The 20,409-nt window shown below is 38.7% G+C and overlaps 2 long non-coding RNA genes across 2 annotated transcripts in view; one reads left to right on the top strand and one right to left on the bottom strand.

The window, feature by feature from the left end:
* LOC309657130 overlaps nt 1–20,409 on the top strand; it is a 260,854-nt gene that overhangs the window by 168,765 nt on the left and 71,680 nt on the right. The window lies entirely within an intron of this gene.
* LOC309657160 overlaps nt 1–20,409 on the bottom strand; it is a 62,933-nt gene that overhangs the window by 26,576 nt on the left and 15,948 nt on the right. The gene's annotated exons all lie outside the window — the stretch shown is intronic.

Consider the following 20,409-nt stretch of genomic DNA (forward strand, 5'->3'; position numbering starts at 1 on the left):
TGGAGGTGGAAGAATTTGTGGAATGGGTACTTGGGATGGACACAAGCATTGAGTGTGAGTCGCAGGTGGAACGGATCGGCTACAAGTGTGCAAAGCTGACCACTGATGTTAGCATCATAATGGATATTTTTTTAGTTGTGCTCTAGCAAGTTTAGTGTCAACAATTGTAAAGATGCATTAAATACACACACACACACACACACACATTACAAAGACACAGTTCTTTGTGGGGTCATGGAACTTCTTACTTCTGCGATAACAATGCAGAGGACATTTGTCATTCTTTTTGGCCTCCTAGTGTCTGAACCTCCTTCCGATGTTTGGGAATTTCTTACATTATAAGTTATAGCCCATATGTCCCACAGACATTAAGATAGCAGACATTTTTTCCGCAGCCTCAATTGTAGCTAGGGCCTTGGTCACATGGCCTAGGCTCCGCCAAACGGATTATTGGATTGAAGGCTGATAATGTGAATCAGTGGTGTCTGCGCAGGGTCCATTCAGGCAGCAGCAGTGGCCGCGGTGCAGTGGGAGTGGCCACGGCAGTGAGGACAGGGTCTAGGCATGCTACCTGGGCAGCGGAGTCTCTGGAGGGAGTAGTGATGACGTGGTGGAGGCAGTCATGCGGCAGGTGCAGCTTTCTGGAGGCAGCAGGGACACTGGTTCTAGTAGCCCTAGTGCCTAGTGTCTAGTGATGCTGGCAGTGTCAGCTGTGGCATTGGGTGCCCAGAGGTAGCAGCAGTTTTGCACTGTGATATGGGCATTGTACTTGGCATTGTAATCTCCAAACCTGGTTCTCTGGTTTTCTGGAAGACACTGCAAGCTATTCAATATCTTTTGCTGCTTAAATTAGCTTAAATAAGTTTCTGCTGTTTACAAGTTATAATTCTGCCTGATACATAGAGCAAGGTCTGTGTTTTAAAAAAATGTGAGTGTGGGGTTTCCCTGGTGGCGCAGTGGTTAAGAATCCTCCTGCCAATGCAGGGATCACGGGTTCGAGTCCTGGTCTGGGAAGATCCCACATGCCACGGAGCAACTAAGCCCATGTGCCACAACTACTGAGCCTGTGCTCCAGAGCCCCCGAGCCACAACTCCTGAAGCCTGGGTGCCTAGAGTCCGTGCTCTGCAACAAGAGAAGCCACCACAATGAGAAATCCACGCACCGCAATGAAGAGTAGCCCCCGCTCACCGCAACTGGAGAAAGCCCGCGCACAGCAACAAAGACCCAATGCAGCCAAAAATAAATAAATAAAATAAATTAAAAAAAAAAAAAAGTGAGTGTAATTCCACAAGATACCACTCCTGTGTACCAAGCCAATAATGCCTCTGAGTTAGTTTTTTACTCATTCACTGAATATTTATTGGCCTCTACTTTGTGCCAGACATTGTGGCAGACCTTCTGGATACAGCAGTGACCAACATAGATACTGTCCTTGTCATTATGAAGCTTACAGCCTAGCAGAAAATACAGATATTACATAAATAATGAAAAGCTAGTGACGGAGTTCTATAAAATGGTAACTTACAGTTATGTGCTATGGGAAGCTTGACAAATAGGGAAGCTTAACCTAGTTCGGGTCCCAGGAAAAGCAGACAGTGAGACATGAATGATTTGTAGGAGTTAGCAATGTAAAGGAAAGTAGAATGAGAGAAGGCATTTCAGATCTGGGAACAAAGTTTTTGAAGACCCAGAGGTGAGAAACGCAGTGGGGATTTTGAGAATCTAAAAGAACTCTTACTAGAGTTCTTTTTAACTAGAGGAGAGAAAGTGAAGTATGGGGAAAACTGAAAGAAGACATAGAAGAAATTAGTGAAAGTTTATGAAAGGCTTTATAAGCCATGAAAATTAGATTTCTGAGATCCTTCATCCATTGCATAATTGCCATAATTTGTATTCATTTGCCCCAGAGAAAAGAGGACAAAAAGGAGCCCAAAGAAAACTTAGAAGTCAACTGAGTTTCTAAATAGATTATTTTGTATTGTGGGTTGAATTTCGTCTCCCTCCCCCACCAAGTCCCTCCTCTGCCAAGTTCATATATTAACATCCTAACCCCCAGTACATCAGAATGTGACTGCATTTGGAGATAGCACCTTTAAAGAGAATTCGGGTAAAATGAGGTCATATGGGTGGGCCTTAATCCAATATGACTAGTGTTTTTATAAGGAGAGGAGATTGGGACATAGATAACACACAGACAAAGAGAGACCATGTGAGGACACAGCAAGAAGGTGGCTGTCTGCAAACCAAGGAGAGAGGCCTCAGGAAAAGCCAACCTTGCCAACACCTTGATCTTGGACTTCTAGCATTCAGAACTGTGAGAAAATAAACTTTTGTTATTTAAGTCACCCAGTCTGTGGTATTTGTTAGGGCAGCCCTAACTAAAATTAACACATTTTGAAACCTAAACAGAGATAATAGTCTTGAAAATCAGAGCTTTTTTTTAAAATTAATTAATTAATTAATTAATTTATTTTTGGCTGTGTTGGGTCTTCGTTTCTGTGTGAGGGCTTTCTCTAGTTGTGGCAAGCGGGGGCCACTCTTCATCGCGGTGCGCGGGCCTCTCACTATCGTGACCTGTCTTGTTGCAGAGCACAGGCTCCAGATGCACAGGCTCAGTAGTTGTGGCTCACGGGCCTAGTTGCTCCGCGGCATGTGGGATCTTCCCAGGCCAGGACTGGAACCCATGTCCCCTGCATTAGCAGGCAGGTTCTCAACCACTGCGCCACCAGGGAAGCCCGAAAATCAGAGCTTTTGATTTGTGAGATCTGGGATTCTTTAAAGAGAAAAGATTTTCCACATGCTCAGAGCCTGATTTTAAAAATCCAGAGACAAATGGTCTAAGAGTTGGTACATAAATTTAATACCATAAATAAAGAAGTTGGATTTTTAAAGATAATAATAATTATCTCTAAGACGAAATAAATGGGTAGGAGGCAGTATAGAATAAACAGGAAATAGACATCAGAAACTGTCTCACAGAAGGGATCCTGTACTCCTATTCTGCTCTGGGCCAGTGGAAACACCAGAGATATTTGAGAGTAGCTCAAAAAACAGGGAACCTAGTCTTCATCTCCTAGCATGTGGTTCGGAAGAGTCAGGCTAAGCACTAGAGCAGCAGTGGCCGATTGAAGCAACTCTGCAGATGGGTCTAAGGGCAGTTTCACAAGCACAGAGTGTGAAACATGGAATCAGCTCTGTGCTGTTGAAAGGGGTGTGGATCTTTCTAAAAGGGGCCAGTAGACTCAAAGGAGCCTTGAGATTGGGATAAGGAGTACAAGGACCTGTCAGGTGGAGGCCATGGTAAGACAAGGGTAATCTTACCAGATGCAGGTGGACATAAAGGACCAAAAAATCCTGGGGAAGAGATGCACCTTATCAGACACCAGCAGAAGACAAAGGATGACTATGGACCAGAAGCTTCCCCATATTAGAACAACCAGACAAATGTAAGGCCTTCCAAACAGACAGAAAAAAGAGGGATAAAACAGAAAAACAACACTGAATTTGACTGAGAAAAAAAAATAATTTGATTCAGAGTAATAAATTATATTGAGATATGTAAAATAAAGGAAGGGGACTTCCCTGGTGGTCCAGTGGTAAAGAATCCACCTTACAATGCAGGGAATGCAGGTTCGATCCCTGGTCAGGGAACTAAGATCCCACGTGCCTCGGGGCAACTGAGCCTGCGAGCCACAACTACTGAGTTCGTGGGCCTCAGCTAGAGCCCACGTACTGTAAACTACAGAGCCCACGTGCCCTGGAGCCTGCGTGCCACAACTAGAGAAGAGAAAACCCACACGTCACAACTAGAGAGAAGCCGGCACACCACAATGAAGAGCCCATGTGCTGCAACAAAGACCCAATGCAGCCAAAAATAAAATAATAAATAAATCTTTTTTTAAAAAAATAAAATGAAATAAAATAAAATAAAGGAAGTTTGCACAGACTACAACCACTTATTCTAAGGACCTGTCTTAAGGGGGTGACTTCAACTCCACATAGTTCTTCTTCCATAGAGCCAATTAAATGACTCAGCAATAGCTCTTTGCCATGCAAGAAGAACATGGTATATATTAAGTAGCCCTAGAAAGGTTTGAGAAACTGATTTGGTTGGATTAAACCATTATGTGTTACAAATACCTTGTGTTTAGAAGGACAGATACTAAAAATATTGATGCAGTAGCCTTGAAAGGTCTCGGTAGCCCTGAATTCACATTTCAAGATTTTTCCACGTGGATATCTGATTGCAAAACAATCTGATTGTAGGAAGTTTTTCTGTGAGTTTACCTCTTATTGATTCCTAGAACACAATATCCCAGAAACATAGAACTACACTGGGGAGTCCAGAAACAAAAATCTCCTCAAAACATTGAAAAATTCCAGTGTGATACAAACTAAGAACTAAAAGGTGAGGAGATATTTAGACATTGTGATGAGTTGTTAAGATTGGAATTTGCCAAATTTTGCAAAGCAAGTTCAGTAAGCTGCTGATTTGTAGCAAATACTAGAAATAAATTCCATATTAATAGTTTTTCAGTATTTTCTCAGAAGTCTCATTTTGGGATTACAGAACTGGCATGATTTTGTTTAAAATATTACGAAGGTTTAAGCTCTACTTCTGTTGTTTTCTTTAGCACCAAAGGTATATTTCAGGCTTTCAAGTAAATTTGAATCCAGAAAAAGACACCCCTTTCTTCGGACAGACATAACCCTGCATTAGGGTGCAGGGCTCGGATCTCTCTACTGGGTTTACCGGTATGTCCAACAACCTGTACAACTTTCCATCGTGACTCTGTTTGGGGGAATTTTGTTGAATTTTTGTGTGTGTGTGTGGTTTTGTAAACTAATGAGATGAAGACCTCAGACACTGATTCCTAATGGTGTGAATCACTTTCATCCTAGGAGGCTTGTGATAGACAGTCCCCAATGATTCCCAGTTCCTGGTATTCATGTGTTTATGTAGTCCCTCCTTGCACTGAATAGGGCTGACTTTGTAACCAACAGAATATCACAGGAATAACAGACTTCTAAGCCTAGGCCATAAAAGACATTGCAACTTCTTTTTTGCTCTCCTGGATCACTTGTTCACTATGAGGGAAATGAGTTGTCATGTCATGAAGCCTTTCAAGAAGCCCCAAAAAGGGCTCCTACCAAGAGCCATGTGAGTCATCTGAAAGCAGATCCTCTAACCCCAGTCAGGTCTCCAGATGGTTTCAGCCATGACCAACATTTTGATACACCCTCATGAGAGTTCCTAAGCCAGAGCTACCCACTTAAGCCACTTCCCAAAGGCCTGACCCACAGAAGCTATGTGATTGATATATGTTTATTGTAAGCTGCTAAGTTTTGGAGTAATTTATTGCACAGTAATAGATAAATAATACAGTGTTTGTACTATCTTATCTTTTACCTTTAGTGAAAGTCTGAGACATACACAAGCTTTGTGCTTGTGGTACTTTGGAGCAGCTGAGAAATTACAGTCATTTACAGTGTGGGTTGAAGTGGCCTTGTGAGAGAATGACAAAGGCAGTAATGGAGAATGTCAGGAGCGGTTAATAGTGGGAAAGAGGGCTGTAGTACATATTGACAGGGAAATCATGAACCCCTTGAAAAGTTCAGGTTAAGGAGAACTTCGCTTATTATATAGAATGGGGACTTTTGCATCTTATTTAGGTTTTTAAGAGTACTGAAATTATTCTTTTTGTAAAAGAGAATAAATAATTTATTTTTGGTATGTAAGAATTAACTCCAAAACTTAGTAGCTTAATACAAAAACGACTTATTGTGTCTCATAAGTCTGTGATTGACTAGGATGTTCTACTATTTCTGCTTGGGCTCACTCATGCAGCTGTAGTCTGGCAATTCAGTTGGGATGAATTGGTCTAACATGGCCTCACTCACATGCCAAGGGCCTCATCTAGGGTGGTTGGAACAGCTGGGATTGCTGGGACTGTATCTTCATGTGGTCTTACATCTTGGGCTTCTTTGCAGCCTGCTTGTCTCAGGGTTCCAAGAGGGTAAGCATGGAAATCTCAATATATTGCTTCTGTTGAGTCCCACAGGTCAATGCCAGCCACAAGTCAAGCTCAGGTACAAGGGGTGGGAGATAGACTCCATTTCCTGATGAGAAGACCGGCAAAGAATTTTAATCCATTCCAGTGATGATCACTTCTTGAAAATTCAAGCAATACAGAGGAGTAAAAGAAGAAAGCTATATATCACCTAAAATTTCACCATCCATACATAAGTAATGTTAACAGTTGTTGAACACCATTAAAAATATGTCTATATGTAAGATGATGGATGGATGGATGGAATGATGGATGGGTGAATGGTGGATAGCCAGAAAGAAATAATCTCTAAGAGGTGAGAATCATTTATTTTTATACCTACATGTTAACTTTAGACAAGATAGATTGACTACTTGTTAAGAAAGATGAGGAAATCAGCTTTCTTATTATTCTTCCCACCTCTCCTCCTTTACTTACAGACTTATTTTGATTTGGTCAGTGTCTATAAATTTATTTATTTATTTTGTAGTCATAATCCTTTTGTTTGTTTAAACACAGTTCTACATTTAAATGGATGCAGTGATCACAGGTGCTCCTTTTACTGTGGCTCCTTAATTTTGGCAGGTTGTTGAATAGTGTGCTATATTCCCTGAGGACTTTCATGTCTTAGAATGTCTGTCATTTGCATTTGTCTTTGAATCATCATTTGAATGAGTGTAATATTTTTCTTTCCCTCAGAACATTAGAGACACTGTTCCATTGCCTTCTGGCATTCAATGTTTTTAACAGTGAATGAGGATGATAATAGCCTGATATTTTTCCCTCACTTTTTTTTTTGTCAAGAATCCCAGAGAATTCTAGAATTTTAATGATTTCACTAGAAAATATTTTTACATAACTTGTTTTTATCAGTTTCTTGGAATTCAGTCTGTAAATTTAGTTCTTCCTTTAGATCAAGAAACATTTCTTGCACTATATTCCTGCATATTTTAATGGCTTATTTGATTGGTTCTATCATCATGATCCTAGTTATTCTTATGTTGGATCTTCTTTATCTTCCACACCTATCATCTTCTTCTAGTTACCTTAATCTCTTTGCCTTTTTCTTTTGCATTCATGTTGACTATCTGAAGCTTTTTACTATTACATTCATTTTCTTTTTACTGTTTCTACTGTTGGGTCTATAATGGTTGTCTTGATTTCCTAATCTGTTTACTTATCTTTGCATTCTCTCCATTCATTTTTTCTTATTGTATATTATATTGCCATTGATCTCTTCCTTTACTGAATTAAGAGCTTTATTAAATCCTTTACTGGCCTAAAGTGCTCATAGGACATATATATATTGTTTGTGTTATGTGTTTTTATGAATGTTACATTATTTTTTCTTTCGCATGATATATTCTTTTCTGCTTACTTTAATCTTTTTTTTTTTCTTTTGGTAACATCCTATGTTGACATATTTAGCATGCCCTTTCTTTCCATCTGTCATGTGTCACCCTTTCCATCTTCTCTGATGTCAGTTTGCTTTCATTTCTCTGAGCTATAGTTTGAGAACTAAGTGTTGCTTTCCATCCACTTTGCTAAGGCCTAAGGACTCAGGAGAGCAGGAGTACTAGATTTTAGTGGAGACTAAAGCCTCTCTGTGGGATCTAAGCTCTCCTTTTTTCTGGAATCTCATTAATTATTCTGTAATAGGGCTCCCTTTTCTCTGCCAGAGATGTATCTCACTTCAGCATCCTTTGGCTCAATTCCCCAAAGATAGCACAGTCTCTAAAAGATAAGATCCTGATGGAGTTGCCTAACCCATTAAAGACCCAATGTCATGTTAAGATGGTGAAAATAGAATAATATAAACCCTTGTTTTGGGAAGGAAAATGTTAAATCAAAAATAAAATGTCTCTCTTCAAGAATAAAATCAGCTTTAATTGAAGGAAAGCTCTGTAGCAAATCTCTTATATGAAAAATACTTGTCAAAGTACTATGCTATGAAATGTCTTTGCTGCACTGATAAGAAAGCTCAAAAATATAGAATATTTAATATCCAAATTGCTAAACGAAACAACTCAAATGCTGACTAGTCAGATCAAGGTAAAGCTCTAAGTAAGATTAAAATTGACTGTGACTCTACTTTCATCACAATTAAAAAAGACTCTCCATTGATTTTCTTGATATTCAATATAAAGTGATAAGGACTTTTTGTTGACAAGTTATTTTTCCATTGATTTTCTCATTACTCATCTGACATGTAACCCTTTAGTCTGAATGTTTGAATAGACTTTAATATTTTGAGAATGTTTTAATAACTGCATGAAGTCATAAAATATGGCTGGTGAAAAAGGTAATGATTGTTCACAAAATAAACATATTATTAATAATTTCAGATGTAAATAAACTTGTAATGAATTCACTATACTTTGCTCCCCTTTCTCTTTTTTCGGTAGCTCTCATGGTCTTTGTTTTCAAACACTATAATAATCATAGAATATTTTCTTTTGTTGAGACATACTTTACTCAGCTGATTCTCTTGGAGTAGTGGTTTATAACAAGCTTGTTAAAAGTGTTTTTGACAATTTCTAAACCTAACCCTAACGTGAAGCCTAGATGGATTCAAACAGATGTAGTGTTTGAAAAGAGAAAGAATGTCACATAAAAGATAACTATGGGGACTTCCCTGGCGGTCCAGTGGTTAAGACTTCGCCTTCCAATGCAGGGGGTGTGGGTTCAATCCCTGGTCAGGGAGCTAAGATCCCACATGCCTCGGGGCCAAAAAACCAAAGCATAAAGCAGAAGCAATATTGTAATAAATTCAATAAAGACTTTAAAAATGGTCCACATCAAAAAAAAATTAAAAATAAAAAGATAACTTTGATTCTTCTACAATTAAATGGTGCTATGGGTTGGGCTAAACACACACTATCTTACCACGAGTTAAACTCTAGGCTGAAACTGATCTGATCTCTTGTGCTGCAAAATCAGTCAGAACCTATTATTTGAAAAAAAGAAATACATAGATGGTATTGGTTAAGGAATAGCTAATCTTGTGTCAACAAATAAGCTCACCTATGCTTGAGATAATTGAGCCATGTAAAATTTGTTCTCTCACAAAATGTGTGGGTATTCTCATAGAAATGGATTCTTAATCAGATTAAATTGTGTCTGAACAGGTACAGTCAGTGTGTGAATTCCCTACTCCCACACCTTTTTCTTCCGATAATGAAGATTTGGTGTCAGTCACCCAGGGTCTGTGTTCCTCCTAGGCAGTTATGAATGGTATGATCTTGGACAAGCTACTTACCTCTTTTGAGTGTTGGTGTCTCTATTGTAAAATGGGATGCAGTGTGAAATAAAAGGGAAAAATATATAATAAAAATGCTAGAAATAATTTGTAATATGTGATTATTAATACTACCAAGTTTTTTATTTCTAGCATACTTTGAAGATATGGGTAATGATTAGAATTTGTCAAGGCTGGGGCCTGCACAAATAAATAAGACATGGGCCCTGCTTCAGTAAGCATACCATCTGATAGGAGAGGGAACAGTGATGACTAACAGGTAAGAGAACATATGACTGTCAACTCTAAATATGTCAAACTTGTCTACCTGAATCAATGGCCTTCTATCTTTGATTAAAATGTCTGCCTAAATAATAAGGATTCTGGGCTTCCCTGGTGGCACAGTGGTTGAGAATCTGCCTGCCAATGCAGGGGACACGGGTTCGAGCACTGGTCTGTGAAGATCCCACATGCCACGGAGCAACTGGGCCTGTGAGCCACAACTACTGAGCCTGCGCGTCTGGAGCCTGTGCTCCGCAACAAGAGAGGCCGCGATAGTGAGAGGCCCGTGCACCACGATGAAGAGTGGCCCCCACTCGCTGCAACTAGAGAAAGCACTCGCACAGAAACGAAGACCCAACACAGCCAAAAATAAATAAATAAATTAATTAAAAATAATAATAAGGATTCTCTTTTCTATGAATAATTTACATGATGATAAAAGATTGCTACAGGTGAGAGAATGGTAATAGAAGAGGGTGAGTACAAAGAACAAACATGGAGGGCCTAGTGTGTGGTAGAAAAAGCCAAATTATTGACATCAACTGAATGAATCTTGACTTCAGTCTTTGCAGAGCATATTTGTGAGACTTTGGGCAAATGAAATTCTCTTTGGCCCTCAGCTTTCTAAAATAAAAAGCACTCAAGCTTTTATTAACGCTTATTACGTGCCAAGCACAGTGATAAGGGTTTTCCATACATTAAAAAAAAAAAAATCCTCACAGCTGCTCTATTTGGAAAGTATTGTTATTTTCTTTATTTTACAATTGAGAAAACTGAGGCTCAGGAAGTTTAAGTAACCTGCCTGAGATCACATAGCCAGTAAATAGTTTCCCTGTGATTTTCATGGAAGCGACATGACTCCAGAATCTGTGCTCCTAATCCAAATAATGTAAACTTAAAAATTTCTTTCCCTCTAAATTTCATGTTTATGAATAAGCTTAAAATGCAAGAATTTTAAAAGCAAAACTATTGGGAAAGTTTTGTTGACTAAATTTGGGTCAACAACAGTTGGATCTGAACAGTGGAATGTTCCAATCAGAGCTCCCTCTCCTGGTTTCTGTCCTCTCTAAACTTGAAACCACATTATTAGTATTTTTTTATTGAGTATTTATTTTGCCAGCCAGATACTGCATTAACAGTTTTACAGGTTTATGTTTTCTCATTTAATTCTAACAAAAGTTTTATAAAGGAGATCTTATGCCCCCCACCCCCCGCAACAGTATGGCAGGAAAACAGGATGTCTAGAGATGAAAGTGTTTCACCTAAAGTTCCAGTGGTAAGAAGTGAATACAACTCATCCTCATTTCTGTGTGCTTGCACAGCATGTGCTCTTAACCACGACTGCATTTTATTCAGATCTGTTACCAATGTAGTCCACACACTATATATCGGTTACATTTATGCATAAACACAGGTAGGACATATTGAAAGAGAGATCTGTGTAAATTTTGAAATCATTCCCATTATTTTATAGTGGTGACTCATATATTAGTGATAGATACATACTGAATCTCTAAATTTCTTTCTATTATTGGGGATATTTTCAAAGAGTTCAGGGAATAATTACAACAGCAAGATACATGCAATATGGAGCAAAAATTTAGATACTTGATGACTAGGAAATAAATCTCCCAAGAATATGCCATTCCTTTTCTTATAAGCAACAATTCACAGTGTAGCAAAATTATGAAAAAAGTGCTCATAATGTTTAAAGTGAAGAGATTCCTGGAGAAACAAGGCATGTATTTAGAATATCTATTCTAAAACATATTTAAGTTTTGTTTTGTCCTGCATATATTACTTTTTTTGGGAAAAAGAAAAGAAGCCATAGAGGATCACAGGGAAGGGAGAACAATGGGTGTGTGAGGGAAGCATATGGGTGAGCAAGGGGAAAGTGGAAAAATACATTCTACATTCAAAGTCTCTGTTGAAACCACATTATTGCCAGGATGGGATCTCAGCATGGGGAACTTTGCCCTCAGGTACTTTAAACAATGAGATGTGGTAATTATGCTCATCTGTATTCTCCTAGGCACTAAATTACTCCCATAAGAAAAATGTACTTTCTTTTTAAGTTTATTGAATAACTCGCTAGTTCCCTGGCACAAAAACTTACTGACTGATACCCAGGTGACTTTCTAGTCACATCTGATTATTTTGCTCACCATTAATAAAATGTTTCTTCCTAGACAGTATTTTGATAATCTTCAGAAGAGTCCCATTGAGGAAGTATTGTTAATATTGTCCTTATTTTCAAATGAGGGGACTGAGGCCCAGGGAAGCTGAGTAGCAGAGATGACTAAAGACAGCTCAACCCCAAGGAAATTTACATTTCATGAAAATATTTAAGTATTGTCACTAGACTTTCAGTCAAGGTAACTGCTTTATCTCACTCCTTCTACATGAGCCCTCACTACTGCTGGCTGTATTCAATGGTATTAGAAGTATAGTTATATCTGTGACATCCTATCTGATAGCTTTTCCATAAACGTGAAGGGAGTGTGTAAATGATGCAAACTCCCACATACATCTACACACAAAACAACAACAACAACAACAAAAAGGACACTTAGGTAAGGAAGTAGGGAAACTGAGTTAAGAATTTAATGAGGAAAAAAAATTCCAACTATTCAACTCCCTGTAGGCCAAATAGAATAGGCAATGGGTTAAACTATTTTCACTTTCAATTGGTTGTTTGGACTTTTTATAGACAGCTAAAGTCTCATGAAAACATAAAATGAGTTTATTGCACTTTTTTTTTAGTCTATCAGACTTCCTTCAGGCTCTAGGCACATGCTAATGATTGGGATAAAACTGATTTTGAATGGAGTTCCTGCTAAACGAATGAATGGTGGAGACTGGAATGTTACATGAAAGACAGCCAACTCTTCTGGAAAACCGCACAGCAATACACAAAGCCACAATGGTAAAAATTGCATGCATCTGGGAGGAAGGTATAAACTAGTATGTTGTAGGGAAATCAACGGGGCTGAAGAAAGGGAGGAGGGTCAGAGATTAAAAGAACTCAAAGGATGGAGACAGAACACTTAAAGAAACCAAAGAAAAAATAAAAGCAAATTCTAAACAGCTCCCCTTACAAATGACTTTCATATGCATGGTAAGAAGTGAACTGAAAGAAAACAAATACCAAGAGATATAATAGACACATTATGTAACAAGGATTACTAAGGAGAGGCTAAAACCAGAAACAGATTCGGAATAATTTGGAGATGGAAAGTTTATATAAGAGATAGACACAACAGGCGAGGGGGAATTATGCCAACATGGGTCAAGGAGGATATTGTGTCTGAAGGGGGAAAGAATGTCACATAATAAATAAGTTGGCAGTGGGACGAAATATATTTGGATGGAAATAAAAGATAAAAGGAATATAGAACTAATCATAGGCAATTATGGTAGACCATCTGGGTCAGATAAAAAGGCAGTTCAGAATGTTTATGCAGATAAGGATGCCCAAGGAAAACAGAATATGGTCTGGGATGGCTGTACTAGAATTGTATTACAGCAGAGTGATGTTCTGGTTACATCCCTGGAGAAGACAGTGGATTCGATTAAAGCCCAGTTTTTGCATGTCATTTGGAAGCCAGAAACCTAGAAAATAGCTAATAGACAAGGATCCAGAACAATTTGGGTCAAGCTAGCTATCACCTGACCGACATCTATCCCTTCATTTGTAATGTTCGTGGTGTCTGTGAAGACTTGGTGATCTCACCCCTTCTGTCACCCCACCACCCTGGTGACCTGCTATAATTTGACACTGTCTTTGTGAACCCCCTGCCCCCCGAATCTCCTCACAGACCTCCTGCTGTGGCTACACTTGCCCCTAAGCCATTAAATTCCAGCTCCTAAATTCATGCAGCTGGGTGCCCTGATAAAAACGTAACTGGCCTATCCCAGTAGCCCCTGACCATTTACCTGGTCAGAGGGCTTTGCCCTGGGGGTTGTAGCCAGGCAGCCTTGGAGAACGGGAACACGAAAAAAGAGCCAACAGCTGGGATTCCGGCCCACTTACCCTTGAACCCTCTAATTGCAGTAACAGCATCAAAGAAACTGTGTTGCTTTGTGTGCAGTGATAACCCTGTTGACTTCCTGATAACATGGCTAGAATTTTGAGGACTTTAACAGCAGGGCTGAGAGATTTTCACTTCTTCATTTAACCTTCTCTTCTGGGTTCCAAGGCCTCTTCTCTGACAGCACATATCATGCTGTATTATAAGTGAATAGAGCTGCTTTCCACAATAGACTTGAATTCCCCAAGGTCAGAGACTGAACCTCTCATCTCCCACTTGCCAGAGATTAGCAACCTGTCTAGTAATTCTGGATGCTCAGTTATCATGCAGAATGAATGGAATGATAAGGAGTGACTCAAAGGAACTAATTCGTAAGTAAAAGATTTTAGGCAGTTACAGCAGTAGGCAGTATGGAGGTAATTTGCCAAAGGGCTGGTTGGGTGGGAGAGGATAAGAAGGGATGGTACCTACCTGATGTCCTTAAGATTGTTCCTCAACCTGGAATTCTCTCCTCTGCTCACATGAAGGCCAGACTTGGGCATCCCTTTCTGATCTAAGAATTAAAAGTTCAGTTTTGAAAAGCTCAGTGATCCCACCGTAGATGCTCCTTATGTATTTTTCTCATCACTTCCACATGAATGTCAAGTTACTTATAAATCAACTCCTTTGGGTCTCCAGCAACACCCAATGGTCTTGCCTAGAATTCTGTAGAATATTTATGTCTTGTAGAAAATGAGTGTATATTTGCAATGATCTCAGCCTTGTTAACAACATGTTTTAGCCTAGTAGCTCCCAAAAGGTTGTATCAGGGGCACCAAGGGAATTAAAAAAACCAAAAAGAAAAACACCCCAGATTCCTGGTTCCAGGCCTGGCCTTACAGAGTCATACTCCCTGTATAAGGGTATAAAAGAATCTGCATTTTCAATCCCCAAGTGTTTATAAAGCACAGTTTGATTTAGGAATTATTGCTTTGACTAAATGCATTTATTAAACAAATAAAAAGCCACTTATTTGGTTTAAAAATATCCCTAGTTAACTTCTATACCATTTTTAGAAACACCAAAAAAATCACCAATGATAGGTAGAATTAGTTTTAGTTTAGACCAAGGTGTAATAACCTCTGCTCAGTGGAACCCCTGAAGGAGTAATGAGCCTAATTAGTAACTACAGTTCTTTTAAATGATAATTTTGTCTCTTATGTGGGCAATTACTGAATAAAATTCATTAATATTTAGCTGCATCTTCAGTCATCCTATGACCATTAGTTCATTTTTCAATAGTGCCTATGGGTAGGGAGGAAGTGCGTAGGACAGTACGCCGAACAAATTACTCTCAGTAGTAGTTGTCAATTCTTTATGCTGTCTGCTTAAGGGATCTCTGGATGTGACTGGGTTGTGACGGAGGAAAGCGAGAAATAAAGGGGACAGAGGAGGTGCATCAAGGTTCCAGGATATTCAGAGAGGAGAAGAATATGGCCAGTTTTGGAGGTGGCTCTGACTGAGACAAATTGCCTGCCATTGAGTGACCTTCACTAAATTTTATGAGTAAATAATTGTAGTACAGAAAGGGGGGCATAAAAAAAAGAAGATTTAAAAATATCCAACTTTAAGGAGCTTTCTGTTTCTTCAGGGGGATAGTTATGTAGCCATAATTTAAGGTAAAATATGGTTGGTGCTATAGCAGAGGTTAAAACCAAATGTATTCCAAAAAGGTGAAATTAGTTTAGAGCCATACCAAAAAAACTAATGACATAGACTTGCTCCACCAGATATTAAAACACATTATGAACTTATAGCAAATCAGTATATGTGGTACAGATGCAAAAATTAGACAGACAGAATAGGAAGAGAAAGCCCAGAAAAAGACTATCATATATCATCATTTAACAATGAAGGAGCTAAAGTAAATCAGTGGTAAAGGGAAAGTTTATTCAACAAATAGTTCTTAAAACATTGCAAAGCAGATTTGGATCAAAAGGCATTAGATCCTTCTTTCATATCACCACTAAGGTCAAATTATTAAAAATGCTAGCAAGGCTGTGGTAAGATGGATATTGTTTTACACAGCTAGTAGCGGTACAAACTAGACCAACCTTTTTGGAAAGCATTTTGTAATATGAATTAACAGATTTTAAAATGTTCATAGTATTCTGATTCAGTAATTCTACTTCTAGATAAACATATACATACACAGAGATATAGAAATATTATATATACACTCATCTTTAAGAATAAAACTTCAGTTGAAATTTATTTATAATGCCGGAGAGGGTGTGGAGAAAACGGAGCCCTCGGTCACTGTTGGTGGGAATGTAATTTGATACAGCCACTATGGAGAACAGTATGGAGGTTCCTTAAAAAACTAAAACTAGAACTACCATATGACGCAGCAATCCCACTACTGGGCATATACCCCGAGAAGACCATAATTCAAAAAGATACATGTACCACAATGTTCATTGCAGTACTATTTACAATAGCCAGCACATGGAAGCAACTTAAGTGTCCATCGACAGATGAATGGATAAAGAAGATGTGGTACATATATACAATGGAATATTACTCTGCCATAAAAGGAAACAAAATTGAGTTATTTGTAGTGAGGTGGATGGACCTAGAGTCTGTCATACAGGGTGAAGTAAGTCAAAAAGAGAAAAACAAATACTGTATGCTAACACATATATATGGAATCAAAAAAAAAAAATGCTTCTGATGAACCTAGGGGCAGGATAGGAATAAAGACGCAGACATAGAGAATGGACTTGAGGGCACAGGGAGGTGGAAGGGTAAGCTGGGACGAAGTGAGAGAGTAGCATTGACATATATACACTACCAAATGTAAAATAGATAGCTAGTGGGAAGCAGCTGCAGAGCACAAGGAGATCACCTCGGTGCTTTGTGACCACCTAGAGGGTTGGGGTAGGGAGGGTAAGAGGGAGACACAAGAGGGAGGGGATATGGGGATATATGTATACATATAGCTGATTCACTTTGTTGCACAGTAGAAACTAACAGAACCTTGTAAAGCGATTATACTCCAATAAAGATGTTAAAAAAATTTATTTATAAAATGTTCATGACAGTGTTTTTATAATAATAATGAAACTGGAAAAATAATGGATAATTAGGAGATTATTAAGTAAATTATGTTACAAAATTATGTTACTCTAATGTAATGGAATAGAATGCATTTGTTAAAATACATTTATTGGAAGTTTTTTTAATTAGTATGGGAACTTACTTTTCAAATGTTAGAGGAAAAAGTAGGGCGCTATTCATTTCAATTAGATTTAAAACACAGGAAAAGGACTGGAAATATATATTCTGAAATGTTAATTTTGTTATTTGGGGCTAATAAAAGTATGGGTATGCTCCTCCCTGTTAGTGTATTTCCTTTTCAAATTTTCTACAATTGGTATAATTTAGAGTAGATTCTTGACATGCACAGGGGACATATCCTAAAACAGTTACTAATCTTTAAAATGCAAAGACCTTCACTTTCTTAGACTTCTTTAGTTTCTCTTTATTGCCATCATTAGCACTATCAGTTGGATTTCTTCTCACAAAGAACGTTTCTGTTATGTCCCCAGAGTTACTATATACTTGATAATGAGAAGAGAACAAAAAAGCCACATTGAGCTCTGGATTCTGGGTGGTCTGCTAGCAGTAATAGCAGCAAGGAGTAAACTCTCCCCTCTGCTTTCTAAAAATCCCCCTTCCAAGACACCTAATTAATAACAGTAAGAATAATAGGGTTCTTTGATATGGACAATTGACATTCTCTGATTCTCATATAAAGAGTGAATAAATGCATCTTTAGAAAGTGTTGTTATTTTTCTTGATCAAAGTTAAGGTCACGTTGGCCAAGCAAGCTCTCCAAATAGATTGCAGCCCCTAAGCTCCTCCTAGAGTAAAATTTGGTTGCTACCACTTTGCTAAGCTTACTCACTAAGCCATTTTGATCTCACACCATCTTCAAAGCACTCATGATTAAAATTCACATCAGAGAAAAATGACCAACTACCAGGTTACAGAACTTGGGTATTTTTCTTGAGTGAATAAACCCAGGAGCAATGAATTATCAAATGCCAAGAATATGTTAAAAATGGAGGGTGGGGAAAAGCCATAGAAACAAAGAGAAGGAAGACATTAATTTGATGTGGAGTGGGGAAGTATGATTTTCTTTGAGTATTCACAGGTGCCAAATGTAATAGTCTTTATTTCTCTGTGACTGAAAATAACTATGTCCCCAGTCTCCCTCACCTCTGGCCCTACAAATTCCTTCATCTGATGATAAAACTCTCAATGTTACCAGCTGAAAGTGTATGTTTTCTATAACCATGTAAAATATCACCACAAATTTATCAGCTTAAAACACCACACCTTTATTAGCTCACAGTCTCTGCGGGTCAGGAGCCTGGGCATGGTTTAGCTAAGTCCTTAGTCGGGCTGCAGTCCAGGTGTTAGCCAGGGCTTGGTTCTCATCTGGAGGCTCAACTGGTGATGCATCTACCTCCTAGTTTACTCTGGTTGTTGGCAGAATTAATTTTCTTGCAGTTGTAAGACTGAGAACCCCAGCTTCCTGCTGGCTATCACTCTCAGCTTGCAGAGGTCACCCACAGCCATGTGGCCCTCTCCATAAGCTTTCTTACAACTTAGCTGCTTACTTCTTCAAAGCCAGCAAGAGAGAAAGAGTGAGTCTACCAGGAAGATGGAGTCTTATATAAATAACATAATCACAGAAGTGACATGCCATTGCCTTTGCTATATTCTGCTGGTTACAAGAAAGTCACAGGTGATTCTCACACTCAAAGGGCAGACATTATACAAAGGCATGAATACCAGGATGTAGGGACCATGGGGGCCATGGTAAAACTTGTTTGACACATAAGGTAACTCAATTGCACCAGTTTTAACTCAGTCTCTTGGTTAACTTTTCAGTCAAATTCAGATTCTTTCTTCTATCCACCCAAGGGTTTATATACATGGTATTATGGCTTGAATTACGTCTCCCTCTTCCAAATCATATGTTGAAGTCCTACCATCCAATACCTCAAAAGGTAATTTGGTTCTTTACAGAGGTAATCAAGTTAAAATGGTCATTAGGGTGGGCCCTAATCCAATGTGAATGGTGTCCTTATAAAAATTGGAAATTTGGAGATAGACATGTATGCAGAGAGAATACCGTGTGAAGGTGAACACAGAGGTATGGGGTGATGCTTCCAAAAGCCAAGGAATGCCAAAGATTGCCAATAAATCACCAGAAGGCAGGGAGAGAACACAGCTCTTGGAAGGAACCAACCCTGCCAACATCGTGATCTAAGATATCTAGCTTCCCAAACTGTGAGACAAGAAATTTCTCTGGTTTAAGCCATTCAATTTGTGATACTTTGTTTTCAGCCCTAGCAAACTAATATATAGAGCATTGGGAGAGGGGCATCTGGGGTCATATGACATTGCTGGACCCCTCTGAGATCTAGGTTTCTTGTCTGGTCTTTGAATGTTGTCCTCCCTTGCATGTCCACTCTTACTGGTCTATGAGGTCCTGCCAGGTTCCTTCAATCTGGATGATCCACATATAACCTATTGACTGGGTCACCAGTGGTGTCTAGGAAGACTCTTTCCTCCTCTAGTCATCTCTGCCTCTTAGGACATGGGACAATTTGGCTGCACATTGTACCACTCAAGAGTACCCTGGAATCTCTGAGAATGTCTACATCCATCCTATAGCCATTGCATGCTGGCTCAGGAACTTCTCCAAGAGGCTTGAGGCCTTATTAGGGAGGTGAGGTACAAGCCCCCTGCTCTGATATCTCCCCAGACTTATCTGTGGTTGGTGACACAGACACTGCAAGATTGATCCTCCAAAGGATAAGGAACCAGAGCCCTCTCTCACCACTAAGCTCACTTCTTTCCCCCTACTTCTGCTTCCCAGCAGCACCCCCAATCCCTAGCCCAGAAAGCATTCTTATATCCTGTCTATGATCTTATGTCACCACACAATCTGTCCATCGCTCGATTTATAATATAAACTATATCATATGAATTCTTCAGGTTTACTTTTGATATTTTGGAACTCAAAGTCAAGATTTTAACTCTTTGTTCTTGCTCAGACAATAAATTTAGTCTAAAGTTAGAGTTTTAATAGTGGAAGTTCTGTAGGATGAAAAAAAATTACTGAGAGGACAAAAACCTGAGTCAATATGTCAAAATATCATCTCAATATATGTAGTGGTTGACAATGGCTTATTGAAGAATTACTAATTTTGTTGGTGTGAAAAAGATGGGCATGATTTCAACACATTATTTAAAACCCATCACAGTCACATTTTCTCTGCTTACTCTAACTTATTTTTCTTCAGAGGATTTATTGCTGCCTGAAACTGTATTGTTTCTTGATTGTCTCTCTCTCCTAATAAAGTGTAATATATTATAGGAACCATCCTCCAGTGCCTATAATAATGCCTGCCGTATAAGTCCTCAATAAATGGATTTTTAATGGATGAATAAGTGTGCAATGAAAGATAAAATATATTCAAAGGGCAAGAAACATTATAAATAAAGACAGATAAATAAAACCACAGGAAGAGTGGTTTAGTTAGAACTTAAATAAGTGTAATTTCTCTCTCTGTGTTAAACAAAACATGAACCATGTACACTTCCTAGCCCCTATGATAGACAATACTAAGATCAATCAAAATAACTTAGCTACCTGCTCTGGAAAATACTTGCCTCTGGAAGATAACACTGTGAACTAACTAACGTAGTCACTTTAAGGCCCTCATCTCAGTGTGGGTTGGTATTCAA

The sequence above is a fragment of the Balaenoptera physalus genome (assembly GCF_965194825.1).
Source record: "Balaenoptera physalus genome assembly, chromosome: 1".
Lineage (NCBI taxonomy): Eukaryota > Metazoa > Chordata > Mammalia > Artiodactyla > Balaenopteridae > Balaenoptera > Balaenoptera physalus.